General features: G+C 42.2%; 1 protein-coding gene across 1 annotated transcript in view; it reads left to right on the top strand.

Moving 5' to 3' along the window:
• Positions 1 to 12,323, top strand: part of RASA1 (RAS p21 protein activator 1) — a 116,845-nt gene that overhangs the window by 81,614 nt on the left and 22,908 nt on the right. The window lies entirely within an intron of this gene.

Here is a 12,323-nt window from a genome sequence, read left to right as displayed (position 1 = left end):
TCCTTTATTTATTTGAGAAAAAGGGTTATTCATCCTCTAGCTTACACTTTAGAATTGCAAGCCATCAAGCTGTTATGGTTAGTTACAATGACTTTTCTTAACAGGGACACAATGTCAGTTTTTGACAGGTTACCAGACGATGCTAAGGAGAAATACTAAGTACTTGTGAATAAGAGTCATAAGGCACGATCATCCTTACAAGCAGCTGTAGACAGAGCCAACTGATCAGCAAATGTGGTGACAGCTGCAGTCACTGTGTGACATGCTTCTTGACTGGAATCTTTCACTAATAGTGACAGAAGTTCAACAAACTATTGAGCATGTACCTGTCAGAGGGCCAAATTTATTTCAGGGAAGACAGATGAAGCTCAGATTTTTTTAAAGACTATAGGTCAACCCTAAAGTCTTTGGGTATTTATACCCCAGGCCCTCAGAGGAAGCAGTTCTGCCTTCAGTTCCAGCAAAGATATCCATTCTATCCACAAGGCACTGAGAGCATTCTAAAAGGTGCCACAAATCTCAAAGGAGGGAACCACCTTCTCCTCCTTCCTTCAGTTTTGGCTACCTCTAAATCAGCTGCATCTAAGAAGTCCATTTGACTCTTCAGTCAAAGACAGTGTACCAGTCACTCTGATTTCTCCTCCCTTTGGCAGCACTTTATTCCACTTCCCACTTAGCAACAGATCAGTGGGTACTAATCACTGTGGAACTGGAGTATACATCTGTCTATTGGTCCCATCTTCCCTCCCCATCCCTTTTCAAGGACCATTCTGACAAGACTGTTTATTCAAGAAGTTCAATCTCTTTTACAGTTAGGGCCTTAAAGGAAATAGCACTCTAACATCAGGGGGAGGGATTCTTTTTCTGGTATTTTCTCATTCCAAAGTCTGGGAGGTAGCATGGGGAGGTCAGATTTATTCTGGACTTGCAAGACTTCATCTACATAAGAAAGATAATTTTGAATGGATATCCTATAGAAGTGGGACCAATATCACCTGATGAAATTAAAGTAGCTGTCGCAGGCCTCCAACAGGGAAAGCTCCTGGGGTTGACAATTCAAGCAGAGGTGCTAAAGGTGGGATGTGCAATTCTAATTGAGAGCTAAAAACACCTAACAAAATATGTGTGAAAGAATGATTACCACAAAACTGGGAAGATAGTATCATCATGGCATTGCCAAAAAAGGGTGATCTTAGTGCACAAATTGTATCAATCCTAGGCAAATGTATTGGCTACCCTCTGAAAATGATAGTGGATGAAAAATTACAAGAATAACAGGCTGGGTTCTGTCCAGGCATATCATGTTGTGAACAATTCACTCTTCTGCAGATCATTGAAAAAGCTACTGCTTGGCAAAAGCCCATCTTAATCAACTCTATGGACTTTAAGAAAGCATTTTATATTATCCACAGAAAGACTTGGTGGAATATTGCTTAAAACTATAGGATACCAGACAAGCTAATCAACATAATAAAGAGTTTATATGATGAAAATAGATGCGCAGTAAGATCAGATACAGGACTGGGTGAGTGGTTCAATATTGTGATTAGATTTAGACAAGGTTGTGTGTTATCATCAATCTTCTTTGCATTAGAAATGATGAAATGGGCAGCAAAAGTCATTGTAGATGGTGTAAAATGTGTTGGCAGAGATGAGTCACATGACCTTTACTTTGCTGAAGACATTGCTTTACTAAGTATGATGTGAATTATTGCCCTTACATCAGAGGTAGAACAGGAAGCAGCAAAAATCCTTTTGGAAGGATGAACAACATCTGTTCAGAGGTCTCCACGCCAAACTAAAGGTTACCTTATACCATGTGATTGTAATGAACACTGTGTGGAGCAAAAACTTGTCTTATGACAGTGGCTAACAAAAAGAGATTGGAGGCTGCCCATCACAGATTGCTGAGAAAGGTATAACACATTTCATGGAAAGACAAAATGAATGAGAGTAAGGGAGCTGATGGAGCAGGACATGTTAGAAAATGTTATCAAAGAAAGTAGGTTCAGCTTGCAAGTGCATGGCAATGGTCACAACCCATCTTAGGGTGGCAGGCATCCAGGTGGATCCTCATGTGGATGATTTGTAAGTTCAGGGTTGATTCATACGTTAAGTAGAGATAGCCATCAAGAAGATCCGGTCCCTCTTTTGTTTGTTGGGCCTATTGATTAACAAGGACAAGTCAGCTCTTCTCCCTCTGCAGAGCTCGAATTCATAGGATTGGTTTTCAGCTTCATCACAGCAAGGACATATTTACTTCAAGCCAGGTTTCAGGAAGTTTTGGACTTGTGCAAATATCTCAAGCTGCACCCTCATACAATAATAAGGAATTTCCTGAGGTCTTGTCTACACCGTGTGGCAATGTACAATACATGGGGAGTGATTTCTAATACACACTAATGTTATGCACCAATTGGACCATGTAAACCCTGCTGATGCTCACAAAACGTTCCCTAGTGTGCTTTAACATAGTGCTGTTTAAAGTGCACTAGGGAACATTTAATGCATACCAGCGGGGATCTGCCTGGACCAATTAGTGCCCAATGTGTTAATGCACTTTAGAAATCTCACTCCTGTAGTGTGCATTTGCAACATTGTGTTGACAAGTCCTGAGACTTCTGGGACACACAGCAGCTTGCATGTACATGATTCAGCATGCCAGACTTGATCTCTGTTATGCAGAGGTTGTTGAAGTTTATCTGCTGTCCCTCATATCACTTGCTTGACATCTGACTCACGTGCCTGCAAGTTTCTTGTCCTTTCTGGATTTCTAGATGGATCCTGACTGTGTGCAGAGGGTTTTTTTTCTCCCCACCCCTACTCTCTCATGGCTTTGGTCACAGGTGCCTCCTCTCTCAGATGAGGAGCTTACCTGAGAGACTTCTAGACTCAAGGGTTTTGGTTGGATCAGAAACTCTCCACATGAGCATTTGGGGAGCTTTGAGAAATCCACCTAGCATGTCAAGTATTCCTTCTGTACATCAAAGGATCTGACATGCAGGTGTACTCATGGACAACACTGCTGCTATGTCCTGCTTGAACAGGCAGGGAGGCACTAGGTCAGACCCTCTTTATCAAGACACAGTGGACCTTTGGAGTATCTGCATCAAGAATGTGATCGCACTCAAGACATCTCACCTCTGAGGGGTTCAGAATTGTCTGATAGACCATCTCAGCAGGACATTCTGCAGAGATCACAAATGGTCCCTCAGAATGTACATAGCAAAGTCCATTTTTCAGACTTGGGGAATGCCAGAAATAGACCTCTTTGCTAAACAGGAACAGGAAGAATGATCTGATCCAGCGCAGCTCACAGCCCCAGGTCGATATTGGATGCCTTTCTACTGTCCTGGAAGGGGAAAGTTCTGTACACTTTGTTACCCGAAGTTCTGCCAGCCCAAAGCTCTTGGCAACTTTACTCTATGCGAGGTGTGTGAGGAAATAAATCAAATGGAGACAGAGCTGTTGAGCCGATAGATGGACTGGTAGAAACAGTATAACACAAGAGAGCTCTCACTTAAAAGCTATACTTTACTTAGTCTCAAGCACTTACACATGTCCACAACAGATGAGCAGAAAGGCCGGGGTTTGCCATGAGGTCTTTGTGTTTTCAGATGAGGCGGTAGCAGGAGCCACACCAGCATTGGTGCCAGATGACACCAGAGCACACCAGGAGCTTCTCCGTAAGGTAGCTCGGAATATGGGTCTACAGGCAGAGGAGGTGCCAGAGGGTACGGACCCCATGGAAAATATTCGAACCCCAGAGGGCCCCTCCAGGGTCCCTCTTATAAAACTATCAAAGAGAGCGCAAAGACCTCGTGGCAAACCCCGGCTTTTCTGCCTTCTACAGCAAAAAAGGTCAAAAGTAAATATTTTGTGCCAGCAAAGGACCGTGAGTATTTTTATATGCACCCTCCTCCAGGGTCACTTGTAGTAGCTGCTGCAAATGAGCGTGAGAGGCAGGGACAGGAAGGCCCCACACCTAAGACCAAGAATGCCAAGAAGTTAGAGCTCTTTGAAAGGAAGGTGTACTCCACCGGAGGGCTTCAACTTCGTATAGTGAACCAGTAGGCCATCCTTAGTAGGTACGCCTTTAACTCCTGGCACTCCATGGAGAAGTTTCAGGAGTCAATTTCATCAGACAGGTCTTTCCTCCGACCCCTCTCATCCACAGGGTCCCGGTGAAGATCAAGCAGGAGAGGGCCTCCGTGATCCTAATAGCCCCCGCTTGGCCCTGCCAGCACTGGTTCATCACGCTCCTTGACCTTTCAGTGACCACGCCAATCACTCTACCCTTGCTCCCAGACCCTGATCACCCAAGAACACGGCATGTTGTGACAACCCAATTTCAAGTCATTACCCCTCACAGCATGGAAGCTCCATGGCTGTGGCATGGAGCTAGCATGTTCGGAGCAAGTTAGGGAGGTTCTCCTTGATAGTAGAAAACCCTCTACTAGGACCACTTACCTAGCAAAGTGGAAACGGTTTTCAATGTGAGCGGCTCTAAAGGGTAGCCAACCAACAATGGTGTCGATTCTGTCCGTCTTGGACTATTTGCTGCACCTTAAGCAACAGGGCTTCTCCAGCTCATCAATCAAAGTCCACTTGGCTGCCATTTCTGCATTCGAACCCCGGGGATCCAGTCGCTTGGTGTTCACTGACCCCTTGGTGGCACGCTTCCTAAAGGGGCTAGACAGACTCTACCCACTGACACGCTCGCCAATGACGCAGTTGGACCTCAACCTTGTCCTCTCAAGGCTGATGGGACCTTCATTTGACCCTCTGTCAACCTGCTTGCTCCTTTACCTGTCTTGGAAGGTGGCCTTTCTCATAGCCATAACTTCGGCTTCCCAGTTTATTTCCTCTTTGATCACTTCTTGCATTAAGACAAGTTATGACCTGGCGCAGGTTCCTGCGCTGCTGATAACGGCCCATTCCATGAGAGCTCAAGCATTCTCCAGTGCATTCCTGGCACATGTGCCAATCCAGGATATCTGTAGGGCAGCAATATGGTCATCGGTTCACATCTTTGCAACCCACTATGCTGTTACCCAGCATGCCTGCGATGACCTTGCAGTCATGCAATCTACCAGTCTTGAGCTCTGACCCCTCCTCCTAATGGTCTGGCTTGGGAGTGACCTACTTAGAATCAACATGAGCACTCGAAGAAGAAAAATGGTTGCTAACTTTCTGTAACTATTGTTCTTCGAGATGTGTTGCTCATGTCCATTCCAAGACCCACCTGCCTACCCCGCTGTCGGAGCCAGCCAGCAAGAAGGAACTGAAGAGATGGAGGGTTGACAGAGCCCTATAGAGGGCGCCATGAAGGCGCAACTCCAGGAGGCTCCACAGCTGACCTACGGGTACTTCTAGGGGAAAACTTTCTGACGAGCTGTGCACGTGGTGCACGCACACCTACATGGAATAGACATGAGCAACACATCTTGAAGATCAACAGTTGCAGAAGGTTAGTAACTGTTCTTTTCTGGTGGCTATTACCTCCATCAGGAAAGTGACAGAGCTACAGGCGTTAGTTGCAGACTCCCCATATTCTGTAAAGATAGTCTGTTTACATCCATATCCTAAATTTTTCACTAAGCAAGGGACTGATTTTCATCTGAATCATTCTATATACATATCAGCATTTTTTTTTCAAAGCCTCATTCTCAAAAAGAGACTCCATACTTTATACATCTGCTGTGCTTTAGCTTTTTACCTGGACATGACTGAACACCTTAGTGTGTCCCCTCAATTATTCATCTCCTTTTCTGACAGAATGAAATGGCAACCTCTCCCCTCACAGAGGATATCCTCCTGGATCTTTTCTTATATTCTGCTGTTATGATATTGGCTCCTACACCAGAGAGTTTTAGCATATGCAGCAAGAGTACAAGCCTGCATCAGCTGCTTTCTTGGGTCAGATACATCAGAGACATTTGCAGGGCTGCAACTTGGTCGTCTGTTCATACTTTCATTGCTCATTATACTCTCCCAAGCTTCAAGAGGTGATGCTAGATTTGGGAGAGTTGCATTGCAGTCTTTGTTCAGCTAGACTCTGAAACCTTTCTCCAGTTTGAACGGCTTGCAAGTCATCTGAAGTTGAGTGGACATATGCAGTCGTTTGAAGAAAAAAATGAATATTTACTTGGCATTGCACATGTCCATTCCATGGCCCATCTTCTTTCATTTCTTCATGGGAATCTATCTCACTGGAATCCAGTGAAAAGATACTGAGGTGGGTTGGGGCAGCTTCAGCGCTTTGTACCTTTGGCTAGCAGCATGAAACTTTGGAAGGTGTATGTGCCACCCTATCAGGTACTCTGCCTCTGGTGCACTGACATACACATACCTGAAGTGGAATGGACATGTGCAACACATCTCAAAGAACAACAGTTACAAAACAAGTAACTTCCCGTTTTGTTTCAGGAAAATGAAGAGCTTTTCAAGTTTCCAGTTCCCCACGATCACAGTGTTACTTCTCAGCCTGCTCTGTGGTTCTTGCTGTTCAGGCTACCAATTTGCACACACAGTGTGTGCCTGTCAGTAACTTAGCTTTGCCCCCACCTACCTGCTTTGTGTTTTCCGTCTGCTTCCCTTGCTTGCTGTCCATCTGTGCTGTTCATGTTGCCTTCACTGCTTGCCATGTTCCCATGGGGATTAGCTGAGACTCCTTCTGAGAACTGCAGTGAATACATTCTTGTTCCAGACCTACCCTACACAGAGCCTGTACACTTAGCTCTCTGAGTAGGTTTTCTTTCTGCAGAACAAGTTTCCTTTTCAGCAAACACTAGTATCTCCTTCAGTCCTGGTCCCACCCCCTTTGAATACCTTTACAGGCTCTTTAATCCACCTTGGAACTCCCACAAGGTATCTCCCTTTTGGAAACTGCTATAGAAAATTACATTGTTGCCATTTGGACACTTCAGATGAGTTTAAGAGATGATCCTACAATCACCTAATGCAGCTCCATCTCCATCTATATTCCCTATCCCCAACTCTTTCTTTAAATACACAATAATTTAAGATGCATTACCTGCCTCAAAGGTCCAACAAATGGATAACTATCCCTCTTAGAGTAAACCATGCATTTGTATGAGTCACCAGATGAGCCACTCTCAGTAGGAGAATCTTTCTAAGTTAACTGACGCACAGAGGCTGTGATGTACAGAACTCTGAGCTTCTTGGGACTGGAAATTTACCATCTCCCTTTTCCATCAGCTAAAACAGACACTTCCAGAAGGGCCATTCCCCTTAAATGAAGCTGTTCTAGAGATAGTAAACCAGGAGAGGAGTCTGACAAGGTAGTTAGAAGCTACGAAGCTTTCAGATATAAATAGAATCATAGAAATGTAGGTCTGGAAGGGACCTTGAGAGGTCAGCTAGTCCATCCCCCTGCGCTGAGGCAGGACCAAGTAAACGTAGACCATCTCTGAAAGATGTTTGTCTAATCCATTCTTAAAAGCCTCCGATAAATGGGATTTCACAACCTCCTTTGGTAACCTATTTCAGTACTTAACTGCCCTATAATTAGAAATACTTTCCTAATATCTAACCTAAATCTTCCTTTCTGCAAATTAAGCCTATTTCTTTTTGTCCTACTTTCAGTGGACATGAAGGATAATTTGATCTCCATCCTCTTTATACTAGCCCTTAATGTATCTGACAACTGTTATCAGGTTCCCCCTCAGTCTTCTTTCCTCAAGACTAATTTACCCTGTTTTATTAACCTTTCCACATAAATTAGGTTTTGTAAACCTTTTATCATTTTTATTTCTCTTCTCTGGACTCTCTTCAGTTTGTCCTTATCTTAAAGTTTGGTGCCCCAAATTGGATACAGTACTCCAGCTGAGGCCTAAGCAGTGCTGATAAGAGTGGAACAGTTATTTCCTGTGTCTTACAACATGCCTGTTGATATACCCCAGAATATTAGCCTTTTTCGCAACTGTATCATATTGTTGGCAATTTGTGATCCACTGTAACCCCCAGGTCCTTTTCAGCTGTTACTACTGCCTAGCCAATTATTCCCTATTTTGTATTTGTGCATTTTACTTTTTCATCCTAAATGTAGTATTTGGCATTTGTCTTTATTGAATTTCTTCTATTGAATCTTGTTGATTTGACCTATTATCCAATTTATCAAGGTCATTTTGAATTTGAATCCTGTCCTCTAGAGTGCTTGCAACCCTTCCTAGATAGGTGACATCTGCAAATTTTACAAGCATATTCTCCACTCCATTATCCAAGTAATTAATGAAAATATTGATTAGTACTGGGCCCAGGACAGACTCCTGTGAGACTCCACTAGTTATGTCCTCCCAGTTTGACAGTGAACCATTGTTAGCTACTTTTTGAATATTTTGAATATCTTTCAACCAGTTGTGCACTCATCTTATACTAATTTCACCTAGACCACGTTTCCCTATCTTGCTTATGAGACTGTCATGTGGGACAGTGTCAAAAAGCCTTATTAAATCCAAGATATATCATGTTTCTGCTCCCCCTCCCCCTCCGTATTCACTAGGCCAGTAACCCAGTCAAAAATGGAAATTAGGTTAGTTTGGCATGATTTGTTCTTGACAAATCCATGTTGGATATTATCACTCTATTATCCTCTAGGTGGTACCCTGGTTTCTTTCCAGAGGCAGATGTCTCTAAGGTAGATCCCCAGGGGGTGACCCTTAATGAAAAGTCTTCACTTCCCACTTAGTCTGGCTTTGCTCCTGATTTCTGTGACAACTAGGTGAATGCTTCTCTGAGAGACTCAGGAGATCACAGGTACCCACTTTATGTTGATGTCCAAGGCCCTTTTTGGACCTGGGCAATGTTGCTCAGGTAATAAAAGATTACTTGAGTTGCAAATGCTATGATTCAGCTTCTGGCGGAATCTTTGGATGTCTCCTTTGAGGCCCACCCAACAGGTAAGCCAGCACTTCCACTCTGGGGCTCTGGTTTTTAGATCATGGCTGTGGTTTTGGAACAGTGAGAATAGTAACAGGCTCCTGTCCTCTGTAACAAGCGTCATCTATTTGTGAGTGTGACAGCCTATTTTTGAGTGTGACAGTAATGTCACAGTGAGAAAACCTTGATATGAAGCACAAAAATTCTGACTCTAGTGAATGCTCTACCCCATAACTCAAATCAGCTATACTCCACCTTCCCCTTTCTTTCCTCTAGTAAGGATAATTTTCTTTGTTGCCTTTTTCCCTATGTATATCTCCTCATACAGAGGAGGATAGTCTTATCAGTAACTGTGACAGGGCACTCTTTACCCAGACCATATCCCTGACTACTACGCAAACTTTTTAAGGGATTCTCAACATGTGAAACTTATTTAAAAGTAATTTGGTTTTCTGTAGTCTTCTCTTCCCTTTTTTTAGGGCAAGGAGGAAGTATCTAACCTCAGAGACGTGAGTAGAACCTCTCCTTACGTAGGAGAGGTTGATTGACAGCCTTTCTTGCTTCTTGGTCGGTGGACTGTCATACTGGTGCTTTTATTTAGAATGGGGAATAGGAGACTATCTTATTTCACATTATTAGTAAGTCATTTCCCCTTATTAAGCATTTACCATATTCTGTATAGAAGCTTTCTGTCTCTCACACATACATTGTGTCAAACTGCCAGGCAGCCACTCTGGAGTCTAGGGATCATTGGAGGGCAGCGGTGCTCTTGTCACCTCCACTTTATCTCAGCCATTCTCCTGAAACACACCCTACACTAGAGTGGGAGTTGTGTGTTTTCCCTTATACTAGGAAACTCCCTGATCAACTAATTAAGCCTGCTTTTCCAGCTGCGAAAATCAGACTGAGGGGCTAAGATCTGGCCCTTTATCTTGAACTGTTGGAAGTTACAAGGCTAAGAAACCTATACAATTTTTTCAGTGTTTTAATTCTCCTGTCATAAGCACAAAAGTATGTGTCAAAGAATGGGTGTAAACATGAGTGTTGTTTCAGAATACTTCCTTTAGTGTTTGTTTTTGAAGTTTGCACATTATGAATATTCATTACACACAATTATTTCATAGTTATGTTCTCTTTTAAAGAACCTCTAATATATACATAAATAAGTTTGCAAACCATTTGATTGGGAAACAATTCTGTTTATTCAATACATATTTTCTGTATGTGATACCAATTTGTGTTTAAAATCTATATGTATATGTGTAAACATAATATGGCTGGCTTAAAAAAAGTTAAAGGGTCTAGAGTTCCAGATTGATGCTTGAAAAATCTAAACAAATAAAACATATTGCTAAACTTTATCTGCTTCTGCTTGTTCCCCACTGAAAGCAACAATGCTTTGTCATAATTGTTTTTGGTAAGGATTAACATCAAAAGATGATAACTTCAGGTCAGGAATAAGCTCAGTAGCAGATGTACAATTCAGAAAGCTAGATACACAAATCATTTAAAATAACTGTCATCTTATGTTTTCACTGGGATGAAGATAGCGTACACTATTTGTATGTAGTAGTGTTTCATCATAAAGGGTAGGTTGAAATGGAATACATTTCCTTTCCTTTTGACTAACAGTAGCCTGTTGTCCACTACAATGGTCCAGTACAGTCTCTACAAATCGCACCATTCCTAGCAATTGTTTCTAGGTAGTACAAGTTTATTTTCCTTTAAAGCTTGATAACACGTGTGGTAGAGAGTGACTGCTCTGCAGTCTCTTTGCTCATGTCATTTACTTTGATTTTAAAGTCTAGGCATCAGGGGCATAGTATTTAGAGTTTGAATTGGGGAGATGTTCTAGCTTGGAAATGCTACCATAACCAAAAGAAAAATGAGGAACTCCAGATTAAAGCCTTGTACCTCACTGTTCCTATCAAGGAAGGTAATGTGCCTATAAGAACATACATGCATCAGCAGAACAAAACAAAACAAAAAAAAGAACATTGAACCAAACTGCATAAATGACTTGTGAACACATTAAAATTTAGGCTCTGCACTTGGGGGGGAAATATTCTAGGATATCCATGATTCATGTAAGTCAAGAATTGCACTTACCTAGCCCAATGAGATCTACCCATTCACACTCACAGTAGGCAGCATAACTAGAAGATGAACATCTTACCCTCTCCCTAACTGACTTGGATAAATGGATTACCCCATATCAGCCCATATCAAGGCCAGTGACTGCCAGCATTGCAACTGGAAGGTCCCAAAGGATGCACAGTGGAGGTGACAATATTCTGTCCTGTTACCTTGATAATTCGAAAGACATAAGCGCTGCAAAAATGAGGCAAGTTGAAGGCCTTTGATTATTATTATTGTGTTACATAGCACCATTCATATGCAATATTGGCAGAGAAGTAAGATGACAAGTTTGTTCCCTGAGGCGTTTACAGTGGAAAAATAGACATATCTCATAATGAGAGAGAAAAAGAAACAAACACTTGCATGGCAGGTCCAGGCAGTCTGACATACGAAATGACTTGAAACATGGGCTGTGCCTCTTACAACATCACAGAAGTCCTTATGTAGGATGTTACCTCCACCTTTCTCAGTGAGAAATTGCCTTGTTCAGGGCAGCCAACACTCATTTCTTGAAGTAATCAGCCAGTAGGAAAAGTGCTACATGTTTCTACCAAGCTGCCAAGTCAAGGAGTTTCTTGCTATGGGGTGTGACTGGCTGGCAGTGGATGGACTGGCAAAGGTTATGGCTCAATTTTAGTTCTGTTGATTAGATATATTCCTTTCATGACTTTTTAGGTGGTGGTATAATTTATTATTTGTATTGAGATAGTGCCTAAGAACCCCAGTCATGGACCAAGGCCATTGTGCTAGGCACTGTACAAAGACTCATTTTTTCACCTTTTAATGGTTTAACATTCTTGGACTGACTTGAGATTCACTTAGGCTGTCAGATACTTGGAGAAGGGAGACTTTTATCTTTACTGTTTTTACAATGCCTAGCATGGTGGGGCTCTGATCCTGGATGGGGCTTACCAGATATTACTATGATACAAATATAAATAATCTTGGGTGAAATCATAGAAACTGTGAGCCACAATGATTACCTAAAGAGAAACATTTAGACTGTGAAATTTCTTATTTCTTTTTTTTCAAAGATAATTTTCTAACTTTAGCACCTTAATCTGGTTTCAAGTGAATTTTTAATTTTATCCTAAAAATAATAAAAATTAGATGGGTGACATCAATTGTGTTATGCCGATTTTGTTTTAGAGAGAGAAAAAATTGTCCTACTTAACAGCTAAGGGGATGTCATCAGATTGATTTATCCAGATCGATTGAGCGGAAATTAAGACCCGCTCATTCGACCAGGAAGTCGATTTAATAAAACCACCTCCCCAAAAAGC

This window comes from Emydura macquarii, unplaced genomic scaffold (assembly GCF_026122565.2).
Source record: "Emydura macquarii macquarii isolate MOO-44397 ecotype Brisbane River unplaced genomic scaffold, CSIRO-AGI_Emac_v2 contig_2897, whole genome shotgun sequence".
NCBI lineage: Eukaryota > Metazoa > Chordata > Testudines > Chelidae > Emydura > Emydura macquarii.
This window is presented reverse-complemented; position numbering and strand designations above follow the sequence as displayed.